The sequence below is a fragment of the Rhinatrema bivittatum genome, chromosome 5, assembly GCF_901001135.1.
Source record: "Rhinatrema bivittatum chromosome 5, aRhiBiv1.1, whole genome shotgun sequence".
Lineage (NCBI taxonomy): Eukaryota > Metazoa > Chordata > Amphibia > Gymnophiona > Rhinatrematidae > Rhinatrema > Rhinatrema bivittatum.
In genome coordinates, this window is record NC_042619.1 from 255,954,254 (window position 1) to 255,966,734 (window position 12,481).

At 44.4% G+C, this 12,481-nt stretch overlaps 1 long non-coding RNA gene across 1 annotated transcript; it reads right to left on the minus strand.

Moving 5' to 3' along the window:
- Positions 1 to 7,368: 7,368 nt before the first annotated feature.
- On the minus strand, positions 7,369 to 12,232 carry LOC115091589. Its single transcript, XR_003856777.1, has 4 exons — positions 12,170 to 12,232; positions 11,748 to 11,845; positions 11,531 to 11,671; positions 7,369 to 7,857 (listed from the first exon to the last, which is right to left on the minus strand). It is a non-coding gene; the product is annotated as an uncharacterized LOC115091589 (long non-coding RNA).
- Positions 12,233 to 12,481: the final 249 nt, after the last annotated feature.

Genomic DNA, 12,481 nt, shown 5'->3' on the forward strand with positions numbered 1-12,481 from the left:
CATGACTTTCTAATTTCCACCCATCCCATGACTTTCTAATTTCCTAAGAAGTCTCTCATGAGTGACTTTGTCAAAAGCTTTCTGGAAATCCAGATATACTATATCAACTGGCTCACCTTTACCCACATGTTTATTTATGTCCTCAAAAATACTTTGCAGATTTGTGAGACAAGGCTTCCCTTGGCAAAAATCATGTTGGCTTTTTCCCATTAAACTATGCTTATCTATATGTTTAGCAATTTTGAAATTTATGATAGTTTCTACCATTTTGCTTGGCACAGACATCAGACTCATTGGTCAAATTTCCTGGATTACCCCTTGATCCCCCTTTAAATTTGGGGTTACATTGGCAATCCTCCAGTCTTCACGTACCATAGATGATGTTATTGATAGTTTACAAATTTCCAATAGCAGGTCCGCAATTTCATTTATCAATTCTTTCAGCACTCTGAGATGTATACCATCTGGTTCAGGTGATTTGTACTCTTTAGTTTGTCAATTTGCCCTAGTGCATCTTCCAGATTCACTGAGATTTGTTTCAGTTCCTCTGAATCATCACATCTTCCTCAGTGAATACTGAAGCAAAGAATTAATTTAGTCTCTCTGCTATGGCTTTGTCATCCCTAAGTGCTCCTTTTACCCCTTGATCACTAATATAGAAACATAGAAATGACGGCAGAAGAAGACCAAACAGCCCATCCAGTCTGCCCAGCAAGCTTCACACTTTTTTTTTTCTCATACTTATCGGTTTCTTTTGGCTCTTAGTAACCTTTTGCTTCTATTTCCCTTCCACCCCCAAAATTAATGTAGAGAGCAGTGTTGGAACTGCATCTAAGTGAAATATCTAGCTTAATTAGTTAGGGGTAGTAACTGCCACAATAAGCAAGCTACAGCCATGCTTATTTGTTTACCCAGACTATGTAATTCAGTCCTTGTTGGTTGTTGTCTGTATATAGATCCACTTTTCTTCATTCCCCCTGCTGTTGAAGCAGAGAGCTATGCTGGATATGTGTGAAGTATCGGTCTTTCTCCCCTGCCATTGAAGCAGAGAGCTATGCTGGATATGCTTGAAGTATCGGTCTTTCTCCCCTGCCGTTGAAGCAGAGAGCTATGCTGGATATGCGTGAAGTATCGGTCTTTCTCCCCTGCCGTTGAAGCAGAGAGCTATGCTGGATATGCATTGAAAGTGAAGTATCAGGCTTATTTGGTTTGGGGTAGTAACCACCATAACAAGCAAGCTACACCCCACTTTTTTGTGAATGCAAATCCTTTTTTCCACATTTCCTCTTGCTTTTGAAGCAGAGCAATGTTAAAGTCACATTAACCGTGTGTATGTTTATTGAATAAGGGTATTATCTCCAGGTAGTAGCCATCATTCCCGAGAGCCACCCACTCTTCATTTACGTTGTCTAGACTTTATGGATCCACAGTGTTTATCCCACGCCCTTTTGAAGTCCTACACAGTTCTGGTCTTCACCACTTCCTCCGGAAGGGCATTCCAGGCATCCACCACCCTCTCCGTGAAGAAATACTTCCTGACATTGGTTCTGAGTCTTCCTCCCTGGAGCTTCAAATCGTGACCTCTGGTTCTGTTGATTTTTTTCCGACGGAAAAAGTTTGTTGTCTTTGGATCATTAAAACCTTTCAAGTATCTGAAAGTCTGTATCATATCACCTCTGCTCCTCTTTTCCTCCAGGGTGTACATATTTAGATTCTTCAATCTCTCCTCATAAGTCATTTGATGAAGACCCTCCACCTTTTTGGTTGCCCTTCTCTGGACCGCCTCCATCTTGTCTCTGTCTCTTTGGAGATACGGTCTCCAGAACTGAACACAGTACTCCAGGTGAGGCTTAACCAAGGACCTGTACAAGGGGATAATCACTTCCCTTTTCTTACTCGATATTCCTCTCTCTATGCAGCCCAGCATTCTTCTGGCTTTAGCTATCACCTTGTCACATTGTTTCGCTGACTTCAGATCATTAGACACCATCACCCCAAGGTCTCTCTCCTGCTCCGTGCACATCAGCCTTTCTCCCCTCATCGAATAATGGTCCAACTGACTCCCTCGCAAGCTTTTTACCTCAAATGTACCTGAAAAAGTTTTTATTATGAGTTTTTGCTTCCATGCCAAGCTTCTTTTAAAATTCTCTTTGCCTTCTTTATCAGTGCTTTGCATCTGACTTGCCAGTACTTATGCAGTTTCCTGTTTTCTTCATTCAGATCCCTTTTCCATTTCTTGAAAGATTTTTTTTTTCGATATTATAGCCTCTCTTACTTCACCTTTCTACCATGCTGATAGTTGTTTAGCCTTCTTTCCATCTTTTCCAATGCATGGAATACATCTGTTCTGGGCTTCCAAGATGGTATTTTTAAACATTATCCATTCCTGAGCTAAACTCTTAACCTTTGCAGTTGCCCCTTTCAGTTTTTTCTTAATCATTTTCCTCATTTTATTACAGTCACCTTTTTGAAAGTTAAATGCTGTCATAGTAGATTTCTTTTTTGCGCTCCCTCCAGTTATTAAGTCAAATTTGATAATGTGATCACTATTGCCAAGTGGCTCCAACACTGTTACTTCGCTCACCAAATCCTGTGTTCCACTAGACAGATGGACTCAGGGCCAATGGGTATTGTGCTCTCCTGATAGCAGATGGGAGACAGAGTCAGATTTCAAAGCTGATGTCAGCCTACATATAGCCATGCAGCATGCTTAGCTCTTCAGTATTAGAGATGTGAATCGAAACCGGTATCGATTCGGATTCTGGTTCAATCCAAGTTCAATCTACCTGTTTATTGTAAGACATCCTCTTGTCATGGTTATTGTTTAGAATGTAAACCGACTTGATTAGTAATTCTGTTTACTGGAAAATCGGTATATAAAAGTGCTAAATAAATAAAAAAATAAGGTTAATCAAGTGTTATCAAGTATTAAGCAACATATATCCACACTGGCTTTTCGAAGACAATACTGAATAGGGATGTGAATCGTTTATCTGACGTCAGATATAGGGGGTCCCAGATAGCGATAGGAAACCCCACGATTAATTTAGTGGGTTTTCTTATCGTTATGGGAGGGGGGCGGGAAGAAAGGACACAACCTAAAAACACAACCTGACCCATTAAAATGAGTTTGTTAGTAACCCCCACCCTCCGGACCCCCCCCCCAAATTTTTAAATACCTGGTGGTCCAGCGGGGGTCCCGGGAGCATTCTCCCGTGCTCGAGCTGTCGGCTGCCACTAATCAAAATGGCCGATGGCCCTTTGCTCTTACCATGTGACAGGGGCTATCGGTGCCATTGGTCGCCCCCTGTCACATGGTAGGTGCACTGGATGGCCCGTGCCATTTTTAAAGATGGCGCCGGCTGTCCATTGCTCCTACCATGTGACAGGGACTGACCAATGGCACGGATACTCTGTCACATGCTAAGGGCAAAGGGCCATCGGCGCCATTTTGTTTACTGGCAGCCAACGGCCCGATCGTGGGAGACTGCTCCCGGGACCCCCGCTGGACCACCAGGTATTTAAAAGTTGGGGGGGGGGGTCCGGAGGGTGGGGGGATACTAACAAACTCATTTTAAAGAGTCAGCTGTATTTTTTGCTTATTGGCTCGGGTGCAGCAGATAAAAAAAAACCCGATCGGACTGCAAGAAAAAAATTTCACGATGTGAATCAATACCGGTTTCGATTCACATCTCTAATACTGAAGAGCTAAGTATGCTGCATGGGTATATGTAGGCTGACATCAGCTTTGAAATCTGACTCCGTCTCCCATCTGCTATCAGGAGAGCACAATACCCATTGGTCCTGAGTCTATCTGGCTACACGCTAGGAAATTATGAGTTGAATGAAAAATAACTTTCTTCGATTTTGTTTTAAATGAGTTACTTGCTAACTTCATGGAGTGCCCCCTAGTCCTTTTATTGTCTGAGAGAGTAAATAACCAATTTACATTTACCTGTTCAAGTCCTTCATTCCCTCCCCTCTGGCCAAGGTTCAAGGGTTTGTAACACACCAATGTAACACCACATCCACTCCCCAAACCCAGCCTGAATTGAAAGTGCCCCTCTTACAGTGGTAGATATATAGTGTAATATTGTCTTTCTCTCTCTCTCTGGCCCCCCCCCCCCAATAAAGACATTAAAAAACTAGTTTCCCCCTTGTTTGAGCATTCGTGCGTAAAAGCCGCTAAAGCCCTGGTGGCAATACACCCGGGGCATTTACTTGAGCCACTTCTTAAGATTATAGGGGTATTTTAAATGACATGCACACAATATAAAATTTCAGTGTATCTCTATAGGTGCAGGTGCATTTTTTTTTTTTTAATAAGGCTGTTTGTTTGTTAGCAGGCTAAATGCTTGTGAATATGGACCTTGAAATTTATTGTAAAATTATTAAATGACCATCATATCTTATAGGACGCTGAATGCACTCTGGAAAGTGCAACTGACATATCAACTCATGCAGTTCTAATCATTGGTCATCTATTTGATATTTTTAATGCGGTGAAATATTGAAGGTATCTTTAAAATGTTATCATTTTACTGAATTAAGAGTTTGTGGGTGGTGTGCAAGACAGCGAATGAAATAATTTTTTATTGTATTGATCAATAGAACATGACACCCAACAGCCAAGAGCAAGCCATCTCCTCTGCCCTTTATATACGAGCTAGGATACCGTGAGCTGTTTTGACTGGAGTAAATGTGGCCTATTTGCAGGGGATTCATCACTCCTAGTTGGGCTGGCATCAGATCTGTATTGACACCCTCTGCCTGGAATGACTTACCAATTCCTCTTCCCTCTACCAGCCTTCTGAGAGATGGGACCAGGTCCAGTTTCTGGAAGGAGACCTCGTGTCCCACTGTATTCTGCTCCTTCCATTTGAAACCAACACTGTGAGTACCAAAGCACACCAGGAAGTGGGTGACAGGTGTAGAAAACCCCAGGACTGCCCAAAAGTCTCCCCGGTCTCATAAGGATCTCTGCTGCTCTTCTCCCACTCTTCACGTGCAGTCTTAAGACTCAGCCTGTCTCCCTCACCCATCAGTACCAGCCTGGACCTTGAATGTGCAGTAATATATTGGATTTCCTTGTACATATTTTAAATACTGAGTACTATATGTGACTGTAAAATGTTTTGGGATACATTGTTTGCAAAACGAAAAAGCCCCATATTACCCGTCACATGATGGCATTGATAACTGCACTCAGAATATGAGAAAAGCTGACCTGAGAACCACACTCCAAATACTACCAATAAATACTCAGACAAATGTACCTTCTCTCAGGCTGATTTGTTCCCATACTGTGTCACAACATCAAGCTAAGATCAAAGGCCATGAACATGAGGGTTGATGTAATAAAGGGATAATCAAGCCCAGACTAGACCAAGAAAGTCAAAAATAAAAGGGCATTTGAGGAAGGAAATATTTTGCTGCCATTTTAAGAACACATTTCGCTAGACCGGGTGCTGCAGGAAGAAAATGTTGAATTAATTTTCTCTTTCTCAGCTTTAATTACTGCAAATTATTGAAGTCTGCTGTAAACAGGTTTTCTCTGACCAAAGCATCATTAGTAAAACAGCAGAAATTATTTTAAGGATAAGCCCATCTTTGGTGCATTGTAGCACACAGGGTAATGGATTGTTTTTTTTCTGCCTCTAATTCACTGTACTCTCCCCTGCCTCTCCCCCGTCCAAAAAAAGACCTTTAAAGGTGTAATTAATGAGGTATGCCTCTCATTTATAAACTCTGAAGTGTAATGGTAAGAGGAAAGCCAGATGCGTGCAGCTGCCATTCAGTGTTATAGTTTGGAAGGGTCCAGGGTGAAATTCCAAACTTTTGGGTGGCCTGGAGAGGCTGTGAGCCTATGCAGGGTACCTGGTCAGAGGAGGAAATCCGGTGTGCATTGGAAAGACACTGGCCCTTAAAGCTGGGGGGAGAGGGAATTAATGTTCCTTTCACCTCCAGAGCCATATTGCAGTATTTATGAAAAAAGAACAAAGCATGGCTTCAGTCACAGGAGAAATGGGGCAGATTTGGTGCTAAGGTGAACATGAGTGTTGCCAGAGGACTGGTTGGTTGCATACACTGGGCCAGCCAGCTCCTTTTGTTTTAGGACTTAGTTGGGTAACCTAGACCCTTTGGGGCCCTATTTACTAACCATTTTTTCCCTCCTAGACACAAAATGGGAGAAATCCTTCAGAGGTGAATTTTAAAAGACCAGCGCATGCATTAATTAGGGGATGGGCAAATAAGTCGGGCTCGCGCACACAGAGCGGATTTTAAAAGCCGCCCGGATACGTGCGCGTCTCCCGCAGCGGGCACATCAAAGGTTTAAAAAAAAAAAAGGGGCTGGGCATGGTCTGGGCAGGGCCTAGGCATTTTGGGGTGTGAACCAGAGATGCGTGTGTAAATACACGCACACCCCGGCGCACACGAGGTCCTTCTGCCGCATAATTTCACTTCTGCTATGGATGACATGTAGGTTAAAAAATAAAAGGATCCAGCCCTTTCTGAGGGGATTAAAGGGTCTGGGGGAACTGCGGGAAATATAGGCTATCAAACCAGGGGGGGGGGATGAAAGACCTATCTGTTAACTGGGTAAACTGGGGGATGAACTGATAAATTGGGAATGGCGTGGGCGCACGCGCCCCTTTAAAATCCCCCGGTTTACGTGGTGGAAGATTTGCGCACCCATGCACGTGCCCATTTAAATTTGGTGCACCTGTGCGTGAGGGCCAGATATTTTCTAACATGCGCGCATGTGCTATAAAATGGCCGCGGCTCTGGGGGCGGGCCAATCTACGGCCGCACATGTGCGCCGGCACGTCGCTTTGAAAGTTACCGTCTCAGTAAACAGACCCCTAGGTTTGATGCCACGTCCTCACTTCTGGCTTCCTGAAAAGTCGCGTTGAGCAACATGGTGCACCAGCCTTTCCCTGCCCATGCCTACCCCTCCTTCGCTGCCGTGTGCTGGCACAGTCTTCCTGTGGTTCCATTCACATTTGTGAATATCACGTGTGTGACAGCAGTTCCAGGGCAGCGACGGGTTAACCGACGTATTCCTTGACAGTCTCAGAACAGAAATGTGTAGCCAGGTTATTTGCTTTTATATAGCTGGGGTGGTAGGGTGATTGGGGGAGGGTTACTTATAGTCCCTAAGGTGGTGGATTACAAGGTAAAGCGTACGTAAACTGTCAAGAAGTGGGATCAGGAAAGACGCGGGCAGATGAAAACTGAAGTAAATATGCTTTTCCATTACCCGACAGCGTTTGTTTGTTTGACTTGGGAGTGTGCGCAACTGACAGGTTGAAATGTAATATTTAAAACGCATGACTGCTTTAGAGTTGAATTACTTTTTATTTGGAAATGGAAAAAAAATGCTCACTGATAAAGCCATAACTATAAAATATTAATATCAGGTGTTTAGAAAGCATGCTAAAAATTTGGGTGAGGGGAAGGGGGAGTGATAAAAAGGTCCATTATCAACAGAAGTCACTTTGGAAAACCGGGGCCTTAGAGTAGCCGATGTGCAGTAGCTCTGTGACTAGCAGATCACATCTCCTCATCTCATCAGTTAAAAATGGCTTGCTTGACTTGTTACCGAGCGGTGAAGTGCGCAGAGAAACTCAAGATGACATTTTTGGGCAATCCCATTTCATCAGCTGATGTCCTTGGGCAGAGTTCTGCAATCACCGGAGGGCTCTGTAGCATGAAGGCACCATGTGGGCAGGACGTGCAGTGTGCGGCCATGAACGCAAAGGCCAACTCATGTGATGTCTAGATGGGGCACCTCCATCCGGAGAATTTCACGGGGTCTTAAAAAGATCAAGGGGGCAGCAGAATCAGCTGCTAGGTCTGAAAAAAAAATAGGTGTAGATGAAAAACATCAAGAAACTGTTTAGAGAAATCATATGCAGAAGTACCTAGAATGGCCATCACTGGAGAGTTACTATACAGAGAGACCTTGATAAAGAGCAATAAACCTAAACCTTATTCAGGCAACATCATTCTTTGTCTTAACCTGCTCATTTTCACTTTGAGCTGACAAAGGGAGTGTAGCTCTCAAAAGCTAATCAGAAACTGATTGATTTAGTCCAATAAAATATCTTACCTGTAACTTGTTTGTGTCGCTTATTTCCACTTATCCAAGTTGACTAACACGGCGACCCGTAAAATGCATTGGATTGGATGATTTGTTTTGCAGCTCCGAAACGGAAACTATGGCAATTTTTTTTAACCAAAAACATGGGGCTCTTTCACCATGGTTGGCCCTACCCTACTCAAGAGAGCTCAGTCGGGTGTTTATCATCTAGTCCCCCAGATCTTAAAAATAGAGCAAAAGGCCTGACTATCATGGCTCTTGTTATTTTCTCCCATATAATCTGGCACCGGCCAGGCCCAGACTGGCACCATTTTGTATGGATGAAATTAACAATGGGCGCTGGTCTCAGTCTGCTCCTACTCCCTGAAGAAAGAAAGAAAAATATGGTAAGAAGGTTCGAGAGGGATAAAGGGGATCGGAGATGAGTCCTGAGAGGGGTATTTTTTTTATTTCTCCTACAGGGCCCAATTTTGATTCCATTTTATTTTTCCTATCCTTTCGGATATAATTACCATCCTGGCCTAAATCTACAGGTTAGGAAGGAAGGGGGGGGGGGGGGGAGGAGAAATGGCAAGAAAGAAGGAAAGACTCCTCTGCCCTGCTTCCTTCACACTCACTTGCAGACTTTTCATAATGGAGGTTAATGAATAATGCTCAGTCAACTGTTTATTTGATTATTTACACACTAATTAAAGTCATTTTGAATCATAAATCAAATGGCAAAGGCAATTAATCAACGTGCCAGTTCAGCGCTTCCCCTGTTCCTTCAATGGTGCTAAATTACCAGAAAGGAAGTCGCTGTGCCCTTACCTTTTATAAACGAACCATCAAGTGTCACTGAAAAGAGATATCACCTCCGTTCCACCACGCGCACAGAGAAGGCCGCCTGCCCAGCTAATCGCCGCCACGCCGTAACTCGGCAGCTAGAGCGTACATCTGCACCAGCCAGGAGATACAGAAGAGGTTCCAGAGAGGGATGTGAAAGCTGCAAGAACAAGCTGGTCCCCATGACTCGGGTGTCAGTGGGGCTGGTGGTTACTGCGGAGGCAGCACTGACAACTTCCTGGAGAGCAGGAAGTTGTCGAGAGCAGTTGTCGTGCAATGGTTTTGGCTAACGGCCAAACTTAGGGCACTTGCACCCTGGGTTCTGGGGTGAAGGGAGCATGGTTCCTGGACCAGAACTTTGGCTGCAATAGCCGGGTTAGATGGGGGCAGGGGAGGAGGGGGATTAAAAAGTAGAATCTGCCCCTCCACCCTGGTAGCCTTCTGATTGAAGGCTCATTGTACCAGTAGAGGCTGGTTTTGATTAAGCTGTAAACTCAAAGGAGCAGGAGGAAATTGCAGGGCCAATGAAACGAAAGCTGCCAGTTTAATGCTATTAAAAGGTTTCTGCCATTGGTGCAATATTTCACAATCACACAGGGCAGTTTCGGAGAAGTAATTCACTGGTTTTGTGGGATTTTTCAAAGCCCTGTGCAATGCTGCCCTACGTGCAGGTGTGTTTGACAAGAGGTTCACCTCACAAGCACTGGCTCTCACTGGTCCCTTTACGCTGCAAAACAAAAAGTGACGTCACGCTACTGAATGAACCAATCACAGCACGCCCTGTGTGATAAATTTGCAGGCTGTGTTCCCTGCACCTAGCCGCTCCTTGGTTTCCACTGAAGGCGATGAGCTTAAAGAAATTAAAAGAAGAATAGCTTCCATTTTGGCAGATTCAGTAAAATTTGCGGGAGAGCTGGCGCTCTGAGGCGAGTGCCCGCTCTCCCAAAGCAAGCCCAGGCCACTCTCCTGGGTGCGCGATTCTGTATTTAAATGAGGGCCTGCGGTAATAAGGAGGCACTAGGGACACTAGCGCGTCCCTAGCGCCTCCTTATTGACAGAAGCGGCGGCTGTCAGCGGGTTTGGCAGCCGACGCTTAATTTTACCAGTGTCGGTTGTCGAACCCGCTGACAGCCACAGGTTTGGAAAACGGACGCCGGCAAAATTGAGCGTCTGTCTTCCAACCCGCGGGCCGCGGGCAGATTTTTAAATTTTTTTTTTAGAATTTTAATTTTTTTTTTATTTTTGGGGCCTCGGACTTAATATCGCCATGATATTAAGTCGGAGGGTGTACAGAAAAGCAGTTTTTTCTGCTTTTCTGTGCACTTTCCCGGTGCCGGCTGAAATTAACTCCTGCACATTTTACTTTCTGTATCACGCGGGACTAACTAATAGGCTCATCAGCATGCATTTGCATGTTGCGGGCGCCATTAGTTTTTGGGGGGTTAGACACGTGTTTTCCTAGCGCTATTACCCCTTACTGTATAAGGGGTAATATTAGCGGGTGGAAAATGTGCGTCTAGATGGGGACTAATGGTGCGCTCAGCCTGAGTGCACCGTACTGAATCGGCCTGATTGTATTTCCGAGGATTTAACGTTTGCACGGCTTCTCCTTTAGGGCTATGCTCTTCTGTGGGGTGTCCCAGGAGCTGGGCTACTTCAAAGATGATTTTGGGCCCGGGTTTCTTAACCAAGCCGGTGACTGCCTGCCAGGGTAGCCCTGTATGTGCGAAGGAGGTTTATCGCTAATCACCGATACCAGCTGCACATCACCATGTTTATATTCTCAAGGTCGTAGGGAGGTAGGTGGGGAGGGAGTTTTGAGATATATCTGTTGGCAGCTTTAATTGAATCTTCTGGGCAGTGTAGCCTCCAGCCTTGATCTGCACAAAACCTGCAGTTTCATAAAAGGATTTTCATGCAGTGTGTAAAATGCCAAAACGCCTTTTCAATCAGAGCCAGCACGGCGCTCAGAGGAAGGCTACAATATTCCTCCCCCCATCACATGCAGCACAAAGGTCGTGCTACTATGAATGTTGCTGAGACAGCTCTGGAGCAGTGAGTGCAGTCTGAGAAGTCTGATCACTGTCAAGGTGACACTCTATCACCGACCTTCTCAGAGGAACCAGAAGTGCGGACGCCATTCTAGTCCTCCTGGATTTGTGGAAGTAAAAGTCAACACACAAGCTGTGGGTGAAACCCTTTTATGGGCCTCACTAAGTATATATTGTTTTCCAGACAGTCCCATATACCCACTCTCGCCATTATAGGAGCCAAGGCTGGCTCAAGGCTAACTTGCACCCTGTGCGAAAACTGAAATTAGCATGCCCCCATTGCGCTTATGAAAAGTAAACTACTGGCTTCATTTACGTCACCACCTGCAACCTCTTCAGAGATCCCTCTGACACGCACCTTCACTGATCCCCTACTTGATCTTCCCACAACCCTCCCCCCTCCCAGTGACAAACTGAGTTTGTTTTTTTCCATCCCTAGGTATTGCTTGGTGCCATCACCCCTCTTCTCCTGCCCTGACAGGATGGGATAGAACCATATCTCATTATCCCTCACATTCAGTAAGAACATCCAGCGTCCAGAGAAACTCACCCAATAACAGGTGCGGAAAGGAACTAGGAGGTTCCTTCTTCAACTCCTCATACACAAAAAATGTATTCAAATTTTGGAGTCAGCTCAGTAACAGCAATAGAAACTCTCTCCAATCCCAGTGCTGTGATGCAGCATAAAATCCTGCAAAAAAAAAAAAAAGTCACTCTGAACCTGTTCAGCAAACCTGCCGTACCAAAAAAAAAAAAACAGCACCAACCTCCAGACTCAAAAAGCAGCAACCCTGCCTAAGAACAGGTAGTACGTGTAATGCAACACGCCAGCAGCAGGTCTCGCACAAACACCAGGCTAGTTCATCTGGTCAGAAATGAGAAGAAACGTCTTCAAAATTGACATCAGTTTTCTTTTGCAGGAAAACAGAGCAAGTGATCATATAGTGGATTTCTTTCTTTCTTTTTTTTTTAAACATGTAAAGTATCATAGCACGCAAAAGGGAAACAAACTGTAATACATGTCCCCTGCTAATCAAGCCACAGAAAAGGCAGCAATACTGCCTCTTGAACTCCTTGAATTATTTCCCCATCCAGCCAGAACTAAATATCAGCAGTCTTAGGATAAAAAACTTCATTTCTAGTGTTCTTTATGCTTAAGAAAACAGAGAAGTTAATTAACACATTTTACCTGGTAAACAGAAGAAACTTAATGACCCCAGGCAGCTTGAGGAGGGAGAGAGAAAGAGGAGAGAAGCACAGGAGGGGAAGGAAATTCCCCAACACATTACTCATGCTCAAACTTGACTTAAATCATCAAAGTAATATGGTGCTTCCATGATTACACAACCATCGTATTATGAAACAGAACTGTGCAAAAGGAGCAAGGAGTTTTGGGTGTTCATGGAAATAAAAACAGTCACAACTGTATAACTCCCTGCAGGTTACACATTGGAAGGGTCCAGCACAGCTCAAAAGTGCATCGGGAGAAAATTAACTCACA